General features: G+C 33.9%; 1 protein-coding gene across 1 annotated transcript in view; it reads right to left on the reverse strand.

Annotated features, from left to right (window-relative positions):
• LOC140440981 (muscle segmentation homeobox-like) overlaps positions 1-19,273 on the reverse strand; it is a 173,728-nt gene that overhangs the window by 18,631 nt on the left and 135,824 nt on the right. The window lies entirely within an intron of this gene.

Here is a 19,273-nt window from a genome sequence, read left to right on the forward strand (position 1 = left end):
AGTATCGGATTCCAAAATGAAAAATATGCACATAGTACCTAGGTTGTCAGATTCTTTTAATAATTATAAAATACATTCAATTATATATAAAAAGACCCAGAGTGAGTATAGAAAATATCAAGAGTAAGTAGGAAATTTCAATAAATCTTCTATATAATATATGGAATATTGATTTTAACAACAAAATTGACAATTTCGTGATACTTCTTGGATATGTTTTTCTAGGTACCTACCAAGTAGGAACAAATAATTCTGTATTCTTGATAAGAAGTTTAAATGGAGATTTTAAAAACAAGGAGATTCTGATTATAAAGTAAAACCATTTTTAAGAAGTCCACTAAACAATCCAATTTCTATAACGAATTTTATATTAGAACCAAATATGCAACATAATTTTTTATGTATGGAAAATAAGGTTTAGGTACTATTTTTTCCAGTGGAAGTGGTTGTAAGGTTAAAAGGATTTAACCGTTTTAATCTACAACAGCATTTTACGAGTATAACCTAGCGAGAGATTAAAATCAAGACAATTTTGAAGATGAATTGCTAAATGAAGACATTACTGAACTTTTTGAAGTTGAAGATATTTGAGCTAACCTTATATAATACACTACCGAGCATAAAATTAGGGTCACCCCGTAATTTGAATTTATTTTAGAAATTATTATTCTGTTTTAACTATTTTTGGTTGTAACATAGTTTACTAACGGATTGCTTAAAGAAAACAACGTTTTTGTCGTTAAAAGTTTATTAAAAATAATGATAATGAAATTTTTCTTTGATATACTAAATATTGAAAAGGGACAATTTTAATTTGATGAGCTTTTTGTTGAAAAAAAGAAATTTTAAGAACTTTAGTAGCGAGTATTTAATCCTCTGGCAGTGATAACAGCTTGCAAACGACGAGGCATGCTTTGGATCAGATTTTGGATCACATTCTGTGGAAGCTTATTCCATTCTTGCACCAATATGTCGCGAAGTTCTGTCGAATTTCTGGGGGCCGGCACATGACTCCGTAAACGTCTCTTCATCTCATCCCAAACATGTTCTATGGAATTGATATCTGGACTGCGAGCAGGCCAAACAAATCGTGTGATTTGAACCTCGTCAAGCTACTCAGTAACTATCCCAGCAGTGTGGGGCCGTCCATTATCATGTATAAATGTTGCGTCGTCTCCAAGAATAACCATATACGGTAAAACATGGTCTTCCAGAATCTGTGTCAGGTATCTATGCGCTGTCAATGTCCCATTCTCGATAAAGACTAACTCCGTGCAAGCATCAAACGATATGCCTCCCCATGCCATAACTGACCCTCCACCAAATGGAAGACGCTCGGCAACACATGCTTGAGCATATCTCTCGCCCTGGACGTCGCCACACTCTTACACGTTTGTCTGAGCCCGTAAGACAGAATCTCGATTCATCGGAAAACAATACACGACTCCAATCCTGGATTGTCCAAGCCAAGTGTTCTCGTGCAAATGCAATCTGGCAATTCGGTGTTCACGGGAAAGCGGCGGTCCAGTTACTCCAGTTCGAGAAGATAAACCAGTAGCATGAAGTCGTCTCCTAACTGTCCATTTACTTATGTTTACATTTCTCACTTCTTGCAGATGATTTCGAAGAGAAACTGCCGTGACCGTTCGGTTTCTCAAAGCACTAAAAACGACAAAGCGGTCATCTCTAGCTCTTGTAATCCTGCCTCGACCTGAACAGGTCTTTGAGTAAGTAGACCGGTCTCTTCGTACCGTTGCCGTACTCGTTGCATACTCGAGAGACTGACACCAACGTTTCTCGCAGTTTCGCGCTGACCGTGACCATCTTCTAACGCCGCCACAACAGAATTTATGCTCATTGCAATACACTGACAGTGATAACAATACACAAACAATTAACAATTGACGTTAAAACCATAGAAACAAAAACTGTGCTAATAACGGTTTTTAGGAATTAGGGGCCCTTTTTATCTCAAACGCTTGTCGAAACAACGACAACAATTTTTTTTTTTCAAGAAATCTATTAGTAAACTATTTTACAACCGAAAATAGTTAAAACAGAATAATAATTTCTAAAATAAATTCAAATTACGGGATTGGCCTTCATTTTATGCTCAGTAGTGTATTTTAGTGTAATGGAAAAACCTGAGAAAAATCATTAAACATGTATTATTTTTTTGTTTTTTATTAAATTTTTCTTTACATAATTTAATTTATTCCTGCCACCATAAAATGTATAATCAAAAGAGATATTAAAACAAAACCAAACCAAACTAAAATTACGCTGGTTTTATACGTATGTCGATTTCTAGCCTTCTGGATTCATGGCCTTCTTCTTCTTTTTATATTTAGCGTTAGACCTATTCTTGTCAGAATTCAGGACTGTATTTTTATTTATAGTTGTGACATTAAAGCGCTACCAAGGAATGATAAGCCAGGATAGGATATGTACTCAGCAAAAGTAAGTTTGTGGTTTTTAGAATTGTAGATTTTTAAATCATTATACAGCCTCTGTTTGCGTCTACAGTAAGACATAGACCTTCTCAAGGTTTTTCCATTTATTTCTATCTTGTACTGTTGCAACCCAATTCATCAAGACCTTCTTGATGTTATCTAACCAGTGGATGGGAGGTCTACTCTGGTTGTGTTTATTAATCTTCCATTCCAGAATTTATCTCTCGTGCTGCAATCGTGCTACTCGTCCCGCCTATCTCCAAATTAAACTTTATAGTATAATTTGTTAATCTAGTAATTCATTTTTTTTTGGTTACTTCTAACTGTCTGGCTGGTTTTTGGTAAGGGCAAATCACAATTGTTAAACGTAATCTTGATGTTGAATTTTCATCTTACAAAATCTTTGCAAAATTATATACTTAAAGGTGGCGTTTAATATTATCTGTATATCTCAGAAATTTAAATTTGGCAACGTCTAAAATATAAAGTTTTAAATTGCGGGTCCTGCTAATATAAATATCCAAGATTTTGTTATTATATCGTACGGGGTATCACGGATATCTTGGTTTCCATACTTTACGCGCACACTGTAAAATAATTCATGCACAAGTATCAATGTGTATAAATGCAACAAATTTTCTCTTCTCCGGTATAATTAGAGATACTTATTAAATTAAAGGCAAAAGAAGTGTGGGAAGAAGAAAAATATCGTGGCTTCGTAATCTACGTGAATGGTTCGGGTGTAGTTCGATTGAACTTTTTAGGCGCGCTGCTAACAAAGTCGCAGTGGCCATGATGATTTCCAATCTCCTTATAGGAGTGGCACGAGAAGAAGAAGAAGAATTAAATTAAACATTTATAAAATTGTTGGGAAGTGTGAAGATCACTCGAAAATTAAAAAAAATATATAATAATAGTCAGCCTTCCCAAGAAGAATTATTTTTTGAATTTTAATTTTAATAAATTGAAATATTGTGTTTCATTCTTTGATGCCCCTATACATTTCCTGTCGGTTATTAGTTGACGAATTTTTTCATGTACTCAAACAGGTCCCACGTACACCTGATGGTCTATTTTATTAATGGCACACAATGCTCACAGAGGTCATCGTGTCTCCTAATTAGGAAGAGATATTATATTTCTCTGTCAACACACCTGTACGAAGTCATTTGTATTCTATAAATTCGTCCAGTTTGGTCAAATATTTAATTTTTTTTACACAGCTTATTGGATGGGTCGAACTTTTGTGTCTGTGCGTTGATATTGGTATATTAATTGAACAAAAGCACGAATTAACCAAAAAACGGAAAGAGCACTAACATTGAAACGTTTTTTACATTGAAAATATAATATATGTGAAATGTAGGTAATTTTAGTAGTTTCATACTGGTTTATAATCATCAAAGGAATAAAATATGGGGGTTTTATTATTTACTATACAACAGACATAAATTATTTGATTTTAAATGAAAACAATGGTTACGATTCGAGATAATCTGTTATTTTAATGCCAAAATAATATTGTAAAATCGATAAAAAAGCTAAATAAAATGTTTGGAAAATTTAAGTAAATAGCTAGGAAATATGATGTAGCTGTCAATCAAATACATAGTCCACCATACAGACCACCAATTTTATTTTATAAACAAGCAAACATGTTAATAATTTATCTATAAAAAAGGCTATAATGACAGGACACACCGTTTGTGCAGTAAACTAACGACGCCATCTACGAAAGAAATCTGAACTACTACTATTTGACATTTCAATCATATTTTGTTCTTGAAACGATACGTTTAATTAATAATAATGTATTAATTACATATTAATATAATTAATAATTAATTGTAATAATATTTATTTTCATATTTGTCCCTGAGCAGATACACTTTCGTCCGGAATATCTTAATGAGTTCAGTTTTACCTTAAATTTTTACCTGAAGAAATAACACTTTCGTCCAAGTCAATTATTTTTGCATAAATATACACTTTCGTCCAGGGGTCGAACTCCGCGGGAATCAATCCCATAATTAAAAAAAAAAAGTTGTCTTACTGCGTTATAAAATTTATTATCTTAGATTAGTAAATTTCATTTACAACTTACAATATAAATATACTAAGTGACATAGAAATCCGAACACCCAGTTTAAATGATTTAATTTTAATAAAATTTTGTATAAGTATTTAATGAAGCATAATAAGTAAATGATTAAAATTTCAAAATGATTGCATTGCTTTAAAGCCCTTTTACATTTAATAATGTGTGGATGCACCCCGATGTGTTACGCATTCTCCAACACGCCTAGGCTTCTGATCAGGTGGTCAATGTCCTCTTGTGGTATCTCATTCCAGGCAACCACCAACTCCTCTCGAAGTGCTTGTAGAGTCTGAGGAGGACGTTGCAAATTGAGCAATCTCCTACCCATCATATCCCACACGTGCTCAATTGGGGATAAGTCGGGAGATCTTGGTGGCCATGCTAACAATGTGACATCATTATGTTGAAAGAAGTCTATTGTGACTCTTGCAACATGTGGTCAGGCATTATCTTGTTGGAAAGTTGGATTTGCCAGGGTGTCAAGATAGGGTAAAAAGTGGGGTTCTAAAACTTCTTGGATATAACGCTGCGCGTTCTTGTTACCTCTGATGAAGATTAAAGGTGACCTGGAACCATAAGCTATAGCATCCCAAACCATAACTCCAACAGTGTGATGAACATGTATTTCAACAAAAAACTGTGGATTCCTCCTTTCACCACGTCGCCTTCTAACCCTCGCTCAACCATCGTGCATGCCTAAACAAAATTAAGACTCGTCACTAAAGACAATACTGTTCCATTCCTGATTCCAGAGTGACCGTTCTCTGCACCACTGAAGGCGATTACGGCGATGTTCTGGAGTTAAAGGAAGGATCCAGTGTGGTCGGAATGAAAACAGGCCAAAACTTCTCATTCGTCGGTAAACACTTCGCATGCCAATAGGTCTTCCGTGTTCTGCAAACCCTTCATTTGCAATGGAGCTGGTAGTGGAGAAACGGTCTCTTAAGGCCAATAATCTTAGGCGGCGATCTTCACGGTCTGTTGTTCTACGGCGGAGTGCCCCTTGCTCTTTGCGTACGACCTTCTTGAAGCCATGTCTGACAATACCTAACCACGGTGTCTACACTTCTTTGTACTCTAACTGCAACTTCCCGAAAAGAAAGTCCAGCTTCCCGAAGTCCCATTATACGGCCCCTATCAAACTCACTAAGTTGACAAAATCGTACAGGTCTCCGTGCTCTAGGCATCGTAACCAATCGTAAAGAATGTCAAGAACCACAATCCGCCAAATTTGGATCATTACTGCGGCTGAAATATGCATTTTTAGATTGTTAGTGAATTTAAAAACAAAAAGTATAAAAACCGGAATCTACAACTGATAAGGCTAAAAACTTTATCACTTGTCTTTTTCAGTACGATAAATAAATTACACCAAATTTTATTGAAATAAAATCATTTAAACTGGGTGTTCGGATTTCTGTCATTTAGTATAGCAAATAATAATAAGCTTACTTAAAAACTAAAATAATGGGATGTATATTTAACATATTCCAGCCTAGGAATAGTTTTTTCATTAACATTTTCCATTTTACTTTTCAAAAATTTCTCACGAGCTACAGTTGTGTTATTAGGTCTGTTACATTTATGAATACTTTGAATTCTAATGTAGATCTCATTTTGATATTGATTGATAGCCTCTAAAAACACGAATATATTCGGATGGTATGTATTAAAGAATTTATGTAAATGTGAATGGAAAGATTCACATGCATTGGTTGTTCTCGTAGTTTCTGATTCTGCAGCCCAGAGTATCGGCGGAAATGCTGAGTTTTCATCAACATATGTCTCAACTAAATAATCAACAAAAGCATTTAGTTCGACACTCTCGGGCATAATTTCGATCAAATCAAAAACTAAACAATCACCGACTTCTTGGTGATCTAGAAAAAGAAGACCAAAGCAATGACCAATCCATTTTCCCACTTCAGTTCTGTTTTTGTAACCATTTGTTAAGCCAAGTTCTTGAATTTTACGCCACCAAGCCTGCGAAAGATGGAATCTACATCCGATTAGTTTAGATTGGCCCCAAACTGATTTAACAGCCTTATGAACTGATTTTTTAAAATCAATGACAATATCTTTTGGAAGAAAATTTAAAGTTAGCTCTGAACATTTGGTCCTTATCAAATTGAAACATGTTTCATATGTAGATGGTAATTTGTTCTGAAGCTATTTTCTTGTGGCATTTTAAAGTAATTACTATTTAAATCGGAACAAGCCACAATTAAAGGTTAAATTACGTTTATTGACGTTTCAATTTCCACTTCGGAAATCGTTCTCAAAATACAAACATTAGTCTTCTTCTTCTTCGCGCGCCTAGGTTTACTCCTGTTTGTCTGCCTCTTATTCTGTTTCAGTCGTTGTTGACTGTACATTATCTTTCCACCTTTTTGGCGGCCTTCCAGCGGATCTTCTGCTATACGGCTTGTTGTTTTTACAGATGTTCGCTAATCTATCTAGTCCCATTCGGTTTACATGTTCGTTCCAGTTTTTTCTTTTTGTTTTTATCCACCTGTTAATATTTTGAATTTTGCATTGTTCGCGTATACTTCTGTTGGTTTGTCTGTCTTAATGATATGCCCGCTATTGATCTTAATACTTTCATTTCGATATTGTTGATTTGTTGTTTCGTCTTTCTTGTATCGGTCCTTGTTTCCGCTGCATATGTTAGGATTGGTCTTACTGTTGTCTTGTATACTTTCATTTTGCTTTCTATGGTCAGATATCTGTTTCTCCATATGGTTTCTCGGAGACAACCACTTACTCTTGCCACTTTTGATGCTTGCCTTATGGTCTCTGTTCTTTTATCCCTGTCACTAGTGATCTCTACTCCTAGGTAATTAAATTTCATTACTTGTTCTACAATTTTGCCTTCTATTTCTAGTTTGCATCTACGCGGCTCTTTACTGATCATTATACATTTAGTTTTTTCCATTGATATTCTCATATTAAGTTTGTTTGCTGTGATATTGAAGGTGTGGAGCTGCCTTTGTAGGTCATCTTCGTTATCAGCAATTAGTACTGCATCATCGGCATAGCATAGTATCGTGATTTTATGCGCTCCCATGTGGTATCCGTGTCGTTTTTTTACTTCGTGAATTATTTGATTCATCACCATATTGATTAACAATTGGCTGAGCGAGTCTCCTTGGCGGATTCCTCCTTTTAGTTCTATGCATTCTGTTTCCTCTGTTGGCATTATAACTCTGGTCTTGTTGTTCTTGTTAATTTCATTAATTGTTCTTATTGTCTGATGGTCTATTTGTTCAGCTTGTAATAAATTTAAGATGTCATTTCGCTTCACCCTATCAAAAGCACTTTTTAAATCTACAAAGCACATGTTTGCTGGTTTTCCATATTCAATAGACGTCTCTATTATTTGTCTGATAATAAAAATTGCGTCTAGTAAATTTACTAATATTTGTATTTTGAGAAAGTCCTTGTTTTTCTAACGCAATTTTTGTTCTTGCGGTTGATAATACGGTTATGTTAAAATAGATTGCCATTCATTTTTGATTATTTTTAAAAGCTTCATGAATAGCGTTTTCCTAATAGATAATGTCGTTTGTAGATCTGCCTGGTCTAAAGCCAGCTTGTTCAATGGTAAGTTGATCAGTTTATTCAAGTTTCGACATTAATCTTGTGTTTACGTGCATATCATTAACGTTTTGTTCATTTTCTGTATTTTTTTATTCCTATTGTCCTCATCTGTCAACTTTTCCGATTTTGTAATTAGATTTTTGATAAACGATCGTATTTGTGCAGGATGGTGGCGTGAATTATTGTGTAAATATTTGTCAATACGAGTTACTTTTTGGTATACTGTGTAACCTATCCTTCCGTCATACATATCTATGAAAAAGAAGAATAAGGATAATTCCATTTCTCTTTAGTTAGAAGAATCCACAGAATATTATAAAAATTCAAAGTTTAGTCCAGTCTATTTTATCCACCGGCCAAGCATTTTTAAACTTGATTAAATTAACCATAAATGATATCTTGACTGTCACATACATTCCTCATTCTCTGCATTCCACCTGTAACTTGCGTCTATTTAAATATGTAAGTTTACTTACAGTGCAGACATATAATAATTCCCATATGAGTACCTCAACTCAAGTAATTCTTGCAATTAACGATACGAGTCAGATTTCACAGCTAATTAGTTAATTAATATTAATGTTACGAACAACTATAATACTAGCGGTAATTAGAATGCTTACAAATGAGTGGCTTTAGGGTTTTCGATCGATATATGTGGGTCTGCAAATTTCTTTGATAAAATATGTAATAAAAGCCTTCATACAAGTACTAACAACATCTTAAGTTTTGTACCTCATTTTATTTAGTTTAATTCTAAACTTTTTCAAATACAAGGAGTCGTCATTCTTTCATTGCATTAATGTCTCAGAATATTACCATTTATTTTTCCGTTATTAGAAATAATGGTCAATAGGTTATCATTCGTTTTAACTATCTATAATTCTGTAGTCATTTCACGAGTCATTCTTACCCGTCTTCTCTCAACCACTTTACCATTTTTGGTAATATCTTATTATCATTAAAAGCTTTTCCTGTCTTAATTATTTTAAACAAATTTTCTCCTTATTCCATATTCATCTCTTCACGTTTTGGCATTTTTCGTCTTTTCTTCTGTGACTGTGTTTGTTAATTTAGTCCGTTATTAATAAAATTTATCAGTCAATATTGGACTAATAAAAAAACTGACTGGGAGAGCTTCAAATTAACCTTGAATACAAAATTATTCTTGCTGTGCTATTGAGAAACGCGAGGCAACTTAATGACAAATTAGAGGTTTTTATAAAAAATATCCAACGGATAGCTTGGGATAATACTCCCACAATAACTTCTAGAACAAGTAGGAACAACTATCCAAAAGAAATCAGAAAACTCATGGTAGAAAAAAGAAAGTTAAGAAAAAACAGCAGCAGTATAGAGCACCACGAGACAAAAATAGGCTAAATAATGCTACACAAACTAAAAAAGGAGATACAGAATATAAAAATTCAACAATTCTTTTTTAAGTAATTTAACAGCTGACGTTGGAAAACGGCAACTGGGCTAAAAGTAACGAACAGAAAGCAGAAGGATTTGCAAATCATTTAGAAATCACGTTCAAACCCAACGACAATGATGGTGAAGAACTGAGATGGGAAGAACTATTTTAAATCGAAGAAAGAATAACGTTAACATCATTTAGAGAAGTATCAATAGAGGTAAAAGAGAATATAAATTCTAAGAAAGCTCCAGGATATGATCTCATAACTATTAAAAAATCTACCAAGAAAAACCATAGTTTAGCTGCCACACCTAATAAACACTGCTTTTAGATTGAGATATGTTCCCAGACTCTGGAAAGTAGCCGAAGTCATTATGATCGCCAAACCAGGTAAACCTTCTAATGAAGTGACATCCTATCGACCAATATCACTCCTTCTGGTGATGTCAAAACTATTTGAAAAACTTCTATTGAAAAGATTGAAACCAATAATAGAAAGAAAAAATCTTTTATCAAAAATCGTACACCTACTTAAGGGAGATCAAAGCTGGCGTGCCACAAGGGTGTGTATTAGGTCCGGTCCGGTACCTATTGTATACGTGTGACATTCCAGAGCTAGAACAAAATACGATTGCCACCTTTGTGGATGATACAACCGTACTAGCGATAGGAGACACTAGTGAAGCAGCGACTGATAAGTAGCAACTAACAGTAAATACAATATATACCTGGACCAGAAAATGGCGAATAAAATTAAATGATATTCAGGTTCCTTATGCAACATAGGCAAAATACTTGGACACCGTATCACCCTAAACGCGAGGCTGCGCTCGAAAGTCCGTGTCAAAAAGAAAAGAGGGGAGCTTCATATTAGATATAAGAAATTATATTGGCTGACTGAAAAAAATTCAACCTTATCCATTCATAATAAATTATCTATTTACAAGCAAGTACTGAGACCACTATGGGTATATGGGTGCAAACTCTAGGGCTGTACTAAAGCTGGTAATCTACATATTATCCAGAGATTTCAAAACAAAGTACTGAGGAATATTGTTGATTCTCCTTGGTATATCCGTAACAGCAACCTCCACCAGGACCTGGGTATGGAAACTGTGACCAGAGTAATCAAGAGAACAGCAGCAACTCCCGAGCAGAGGTTGCATAGTCATGGTTGCATAGGCAATCCAGCTTCTTGACAACACTGAACTAAAGAGAAGACTCAAAAGGATCAAACCATTTGTGTTAGTAAAATGTGTAACAGTTTAGTGTGAAAAGCAGAGTATAGTGCTGTGATGCATGTGAATGTTAGTTGTAGTGCATTAGTTGATAGATAAAATAAGAATAAACCATAGGGTAAGCTCTTAGATTTAAGTACTTGCTGATTATTAAGTTAGGTCAGAAAATAACTGATAATTGATCATTTGTGACTAGATAGCAGTATACGAACACCGTACAGGTGTTATACACAAAAATAATAAATAAATAAAATTTATCGGCAAAACTATTGCCTTTATTTCTTTCCTCTTGTCTCCATCCGTAGGTTTTTAGTATACCAGAAACGTCTTATTGGTATTTTTTGTTTATTTTTCGAATTCTTACAGCTCTCCGTGAGTGTTTGCCGCGTAATCTTCCATTTTGTCGGTTCTGTGCATCTATTTCAAATTGTTTCACTCACATTTTCTCCAGATCCTCACTGACTGCATTTTTCTAGCTTTTTCTAGGCCATCCTACAGATTTTCTTCATCTGGTCTTTTCGAAAACGTATGATTTCGGTATAACATGTCCTAGTCTATTGGCCTTTATATATGTCACTAGATTTTCCTTCCCGAACAGGAAGGAAAATCTAGTGACTCCATCCGTTTGTCACGCTATCTCCGTAAGGACCATACATTGGGTACTAGAAGGATTTTGCTTTCCCACACCAGCAATTTATTTACTGTTTTTTTTGTTAGCCACCATATTTTGCTTCCTTGTATATCCAGTTTTTTGCACTTCGTGAGAAAAGTTTTGACTTTATTTAATGTTGCATTATAAAGGAAGATCTGCTTTCCACCAATATTCGCATTTTAACTTCGTTCTTCTAGATATTTAAATTCTTAGTTGTTTTAAAATTGTTTTATCTTTATTTACTTTCAGTCCGATATTTAACCGATATTTAATGCAAACTGACCTTAACGGTCAGTTATTTTTCTGTCGGGGTCCGCCCCTGTTGATGGAGATATAAAAAAGATCGTTCGTGAGGACTTCAAAGTGCTACAGCACAGAACAACATCACTTTTCAATAATGGGCATTTTATTCAAATGTCGATGTGTTAATTAATGTTATTTCGAACGATTCGAGGAGATTAGGGGAATTAAATTGAAAACAGCTCCCGGTTTTCTACTCGGTAGTTGATATTACACCAATATATACCAAATTGGTCAGAATGCATTAAGGAAATTACCATCATTTCGTTTCTGATGATATCGTTTATTCTATTTCGTAGGAAAAATGCCAAATACTAATAAAATAGTTATAAAAGCACCATGAAACAAGATTTGACATGAGTTAAATTGAAAAAAGACGACAGTTGAATGAAAATCAAGTTGAGGGATATCAAAACAGCGATTCACTTAACCATTTATGAATAAACACATTGGTAAATTAACAAAACTGATTATTTGAAGCTTAAAACACATAAATTGTAAGATAAACAAAAATATTTTTAATACAAACTAAAGAAAATGCAAAAATGGCAGAAACGTGCTAAGCATGACTAGCTTTTTCTTGTACTTATTCTTCATTTCAGGAATTAGTCAGTTGTTGCCCTTTTTGACATCAGACTTCTCTTCATCTTTACAAGGAGCGTCACTGACATTTCTTTTTGCTTTAAGTTTGGCATTTGGAATCCTGATTTTGAATTGAAATTTTTTGAAAATACAAAGTCTCTCAGTCGATTGTAGGTTTCTCGATCTACAATTAAGATACCCGGGTATATGGACGAGTGTCAAGAATACTTTAGACTTGGAAGTTCCCACACCACCAACTTTCCTAACTTCCTGTACATTTATATCAAGTTCTTCATTTGAAGTAATTTCTGGTATTTCCGGTTCTAGCGTCGTTTGTTCTTCCTCTGCATAGAACTTTTTTAATTAGTCAATCCACGTATTCTTTTCTATGTATTTTGGTTCTATTAGTTCCTTTACCTCCGTTCTTTGACCTTTTATGAAGTGCCATATTTTCTTTTGCAGGCCGTAAAAATCATGTTCCATTTCTTTCAAAAAGCGTTGCCAGTGATCATTTTTTTTTCTTACAAGTGCATATGTTTCGCTTCTAAGTGTCTTTTAATTATGGTATGCCTTGTGTGTTTTGGTTGTCATACATTTCAGGTAAGCTTTTTTCTTTTCTATACATTTTTCCTTCACTTCTGTACAAAACCATAGAGTTCTTCGCCTTGGGAACGATTTATTTTTATTTATATTTCTTTCATCAAGAACTTCATTGTCCGAGGCTAAGATATTAGACTTAATTTTTGCCCAGCTTTCCTCAACTCCATCACTTGTGATATATGTGTTTCTGCTTTTTTCGCTTATTCTTTTTTGGAATATTTATCTTGTGGAGTCATCCTGTAAGCGACTTTTATCTTTGTGGTTTATTCTGGTGTATTGTTATCACATATATGTGTTTTCATTCGGATTTTGCACAATACCAATTTATGATCGCTTCCTATTTCTGCTGATATTTGTGCTCTTACATCCAAGATTTGAGAGAGCTGTATATTTCGGATATGTAATGAGAAATAATAGATGCGATTTTTCACAGCTCGTAATCAAGGACAAGATTGACAAGACAGTCAGTGTCAGTGTCTGACCTAGAAACATACGAGATTGAACAGGCTTGGGCTCGAATAATTTACAAAATTGTTGCAGATATGAGAAGACATTCTAAAAAGAAGCTATATATTTAACGTTATTCACTCACGGGATTTTAAGTGAATCCTAAATCGATGATTCTATACTCTACTAAGTAGAATATAAAGATAATTACGTTATTTTTCCGTTACTAAATTCGAAAATAATTTGGCCGATCGGAAAATATCATTTAGACGAAATTTGTTAACAACACAGCTGAGATTGCCATCAAATTTCTTAATTATACAACGAAATAAAAGCCAATAAAATTCTAATTAGTCAAAAAATTCAAAGTTTCGTGCCAGTTTTTTACGATTTTTAAGTAGCAAGGTCGAGTCTACAATTTTGTTTAAATTTATTGGGTACTTAACACAATTAATTAGTATTTTTCTGGTGGAGAAGTCGAACAAACGAAAAGATGGAATTGTTGAATGTTTAATTTACGATTTTTTTATTGCGGCCTAATAAAAACAATAATAAAATTTTGATTCGAAACTCATTGCCAAGGCAAACGGCACAAGGCTACGGAACTATATAATTTTATTCTTACAAATTCTATTAATTGAACCAACAAAGTTTAAGCAAAAAAATATAAAGGCGATATCTATGAGAATTCTCTGCTTTTAACAACTTATTTTTAGGAATAATAATTTTTTTTTTATTTAACAACACTTATTCCACCACACAGGGTTATTAGTGGGATAACAAACACAATAGTTTTTTACACGAAAAAGGTACTCTTGGTAAAACTCGATACTGTGTACCGTTTTGTGTACAAAACTCTCAAGAAGAAAATTAAATTAATGACTAAGAACATGAAATAAAATTCAATTACAGTAAGTGTTCAAAATGCCCTCCGTTTTCGCGAATACACAAGTCTATTATTTTTTCTAAAGATTCCATTAACCTTCTAAACGGTAGGGGATTAGCTATGATGTCATTAAATTGACGTTGAATTCTTTCTTCCAATTCTTGGCGTGAATTTACCTCTGTAGCATAGACTTTTTCCTTAATATACGACTAAACTGCGTAGTCCAAAGGGTTGAAATCGCATGACTGAGGCGGCCAATGAATCGGAGCTTCTGCACCTCTACCAATCCATCAATTCGGAAAATGATTACTCAACCAATTACGACACCTTCTAACAAAGTGTGGTGAAGCTCCATCGTGCATAAAAAATAAAGATCTTCGCTCGTTTAGCGTTAAATCTTCTAATATCTCGAATAAGGAATTGTTTAAAAAATCAAGATACATATCACCATTTAAATTTCCAGGTAGAATATGATAACCTATTAATTTGTTACCTAAAGTTGCTGCCCAAACATTAACTTTAAATGAGTGTTGGTAATGTGATACCCTTTTGACTCGTGGATTGTCATCACACCAGTAGTGTGCATTATGGGAGTTAAACATACCTTGTCGCGTAAAGGTGGCCTCGTCCGTAAAAAGAATGCATTTTAAAAAATTTGGATTGTGTGTTGTCCTTTGTTGCATTGTTTCACAAAAATCCACTCATAGATCAACCGGTAGATCATCTGGCAAGAGCTCTTGGACTTGTCTGTAATGATAAGGATGTAATTGCTGTTCTTTCAGTATCCGCCAAGTACTTGAAGAAGAAGTATTTGTTTGTCTTGCTATATTCCTTACGCTAACTGTTGGATCTTGATCAAGTAAATTTAAAATACTATTTTCTTTATTAATTGTTTTTGTTGTTCTTGGTTTACCAGAATTTATTTAGAGAACAACGGCTCTAACTGTTTTTTTACTTGGTAAGTTTCTTCTAGGAAACTTTTCTGCATAACGTGTCACAGCTGCACTAGAACATCCTAAACATTCGCCTAAGGGTAATAACATGTCAGTGTATTCAACATTTGAATACATTTTGATTTGATTTTACAAATAACAAGGTTTCAAAACTCTGATTATTGTTGATTTATCGTAATAACAATCAATAAATGTCAGATTTTCATGGCACACTTGGAGAAAATAGAGGTATATCTATTAGAACTTTATCATTACTACCAGCATCAATTATTGCTTCATAATTTCCAAATCAAAATATTCCGTAAACGTTACACAGTATCGAGTTTTATCAAGAGTACCTTTTTCGTGTAAAATTGAATGATGTTTAAGTTTACTTGAAATTTTGATTAATAATTATACTCTTAAAAAAGTTATATTGACTAATACTTAGTACAATCCGTATAACTAGCGCCCTCTATGAGAATCAGATATAAAAACAAATTCATGGGATGTATCAGCTTCCAAAACATATTCGTATAAAATTTCATTACAATGTTGCCAGTAATTTCGGCAAAATCGTAAAAAATGTGTACATTTTTTTTTCTTCAACGCCCTGTATCTTGAAAACGGATGGCGTTACAAAAATTTTTTACTAAGCAAACCCCAATTATTTTTCAGTTTTTTACTTACCCTAGAGACAAGGTTTCCTTTTTTTTGAAACACCCTGTATATTGATAGATATCGAGGAGCTGGTTATTTTAGCGCCAATCATTGGGGATGGATTTCATTTAGAGGAATGGGAATGGTATGGTTTGATGTCAGGTTTGTTGGGCAGACTTATCTGAATATTCTAGAAAACATCATGTTTCCCAGGGTAGAACAGTAGCATTTAAAAAATAATTTTATCCTCAAACAATATAATTGTCCTATTCACACTGCAAATATAATAACCCAGTGGCTCCAGAATAACAACATCGAAACCTTACCATGGCCCAACTATAGTCCAGATTTTAACCCAATCGAGTATGTGTGGGGGATTATTATAAAACGGTTGTATCTGCGTAATTTTATACCTTAAAATGCTGAAGAGCTGTGGCACGGTATACAGCAGGTTTGGGAAGAGCTCTCCGAAGAAGACAATTTCATAGTTCCTTTCACGCAGATGAACCGAAGACTACAAGCCATTATCAATGCTGATGGAGATATTACAAAATATAAATTTTATTTTTACATACCTAAATTTAGTATAGTTTTGGTCTTCCAGATCCTCGCTTTCTTTCGAAAGTTTCTTGTTCCCTTAATTTTTGATTAATAGAAAAACTGTAGTTCTGCTTATGTTAAAATGTTTTGCTGCCTCTCATAGTGCCCAGTTATCTTTTAATTCGGTTACAATGTTGAGTTAAGTCGTGTGTTTTATTTCTTAATAATAATAATAAAAATAATAACAACCCTATTTTATGTAAAAACTATCATTTATATACTCTTTATAAATGCATCTAATTTCATGAATAACACTATTGATAGCAATTAAGAATAATGTCGGACTTATTATGGAACCTTTAGGGATCCCATTATCTAATGTTCTTGTTGAGCTTTTAAGGCCATTCATCGTAATTTCTATTGATCGATTGTTTAAAAAATTGTTGTAACAAATGCTAGTCTGTTAACTTGAATCCCTTTATCACTTAGATTTTTCAAAATTTTAAAACTTTTTTTGCAAATGCTTTATTAATTGAGTTTTGTAAAGTAACATGCCTCTTGAAAAGCCACTTTAATGAGGGGAAAGAAGATTATTATTTTCTAAGTGCCAGATTAGACGAAGGTTTAAAATTTTTTCCAAGATTTTACACATACTAGAGGTAAGCGAGATTATACAAGGGAAAATCCAGGGCAAGAGAAGTGTAGGAAGGAGGAGAATCTCATGGTTGAGTAACTTGAGGGAATGGTACGGATGCACATGAATCGAACTATTTAGAGCGGTAGCATCTAAGATCAAAATATCCATTAATGCTTGACAACCTTGTATTTAATACAAGAGAAGTTTGCGAATTTAATAACAAATGTGAAAACGTGCAGAGGGGCTGACGTAGACTCAGATCATTTTTTAGTTAGAATTAATATGAGAGAAGCAATAATTAAAAGGCATAAACGGAAAAAGAAAGTGCAACGTAAATTTAACTTTGAAAAACTGCGAAAATTTGAGGTAAAGCAGGACTATCAAAAGGATATACAAGAAACCTACGCTAAACAAGATAGTACTACTGTGAGTAACATACAACAAAAGTTCTTGAAAATGACAAACACTATAAAGGAAGCTACGTCGAAGAACATACCAAGAGCAAAAAGATTTAGAAAAAACCACTGGTTCAATGACGAATGCAGAACAGAGTTAAAAAAAAGATCAGATTTGAGATTAAAAAGTTTACGTTCGCAAAAACAAGACGACCTAGAAAGGTATGCCGTACAACGAAAAAAAGTAAAGAGAATCCTAAGGGAACGGAAACGAAAGTATATGGAGAATAAAATTAAGCGCATTGAAGAAAATTACAAGAAAAATGAAATAAAAAATTTTTATAAAGAAGTAAAATACATTAAAACTGGGTACCAGGGAAGAACGATGAATGTAAAAGATAAGCAAGGAGACCTGATAGTGGATGAAGACCAAATATGTGAAAGGTGGAAAGAATATTTCGAAGAGATACTAAATGACGAAGTGAATACTGAAGAAAATTGTTATGTTCCTAGACCTCAAATAGTAATAGAAAAAATACCAAAGCCCACAAGAGAAGAAATTGAAGAAATAATAAAAGATATGAAAAACCAAAAAAGTCCCGGGGAGAGCGGCATTGTGGCAGAGAACATAAAATATGGAGGAGAGGTCTTAATAAACAAACTTGGTGAGCTAATACTAGAAGTATGGGATGCCGAAGAAATGCCTCAAGAATGGAATAAGTCGATTATAATTCCTATACACAAAAAGGGAGATAGAACTGAATGCACAAACTATAGAGGAACATCCTTATTAGAAGTAATGTATAAAGTACTCGCCATACTAATTAAAAAACGATTAGAAATATATATAGAGAAGAATCTAGGAGAATACCAGGGAGGATTTCGGAAAGGAAGATCAACAACCGATCAAATTTTTATGCTAAAACAAATCCTGACCAATTGCTATGAATACAACATTTCAGCACAAGTACTTTTTATTGATTACAAAGCTGCCTACGATACAATAAACAGAAACAAGTTAATAGAAACACTAAAAGAATTCCAAGTGCCAGAAAAAATAATAAGATTGGTAAAAATGACAATTAGACAAACCATTTGTGCTTTGAGATGCAACGGTACAGTCTCAGAAGAATTCGAAGTGAAAAAAGGTGTTCGCCAAGGAGACCCGTTATCTACATTGCTATTCAATATAGTTCTAGAAAAAATTGTAAGGATCAGTGGGATAAATAGGTCCGGTACTATTTTATACAAGGAGCACCAATGCTTAGCATACGCTGATGATGTGGTTCTCATTGCAAGAAATGGAAAAGAACTATCAAATATAACAAAAAGACTGATTCGGGAAAGCTCTAAAATGGGACTGAAAGTTAATATTAATAAATCGAAGTACATGGAGATCTCGAGCAAAAAAGGAATAAGCACCAGGGGATCCTTTAAATTGGAGGTGGAGAATGGATCAGTTGTAGAATTCGAGAAGGTGGATGAATATATGTACTTAGGTACTCTTATTGATCAGACATGTAAAGAAGAAACTGAAATCAACCTGAGACTGACCAAGAGCAACAGGTGTGCTGGAGCCATGAGCAAAATAATTAAGGCCAAAGATACATCTCGTAATACAAAAATAAGAGTATACAAAACTATAATTAGACCCACAATATACGCTGCCGAGACATGGACTATGAACAAAACCGTACAGAACACATTGGAAGCATGGGAAAGAAAGATACTTCGCAGAATATTTGGTGGAAAAGTAGTAGAAGGAGAATGGAGAAGACGAACTAATGCAGAAGTGTATCAGTTGTATGCTAACCCTACAATAACAAATGTGGT

This window comes from Diabrotica undecimpunctata, chromosome 5 (genome assembly GCF_040954645.1).
Source record: "Diabrotica undecimpunctata isolate CICGRU chromosome 5, icDiaUnde3, whole genome shotgun sequence".
NCBI lineage: Eukaryota > Metazoa > Arthropoda > Insecta > Coleoptera > Chrysomelidae > Diabrotica > Diabrotica undecimpunctata.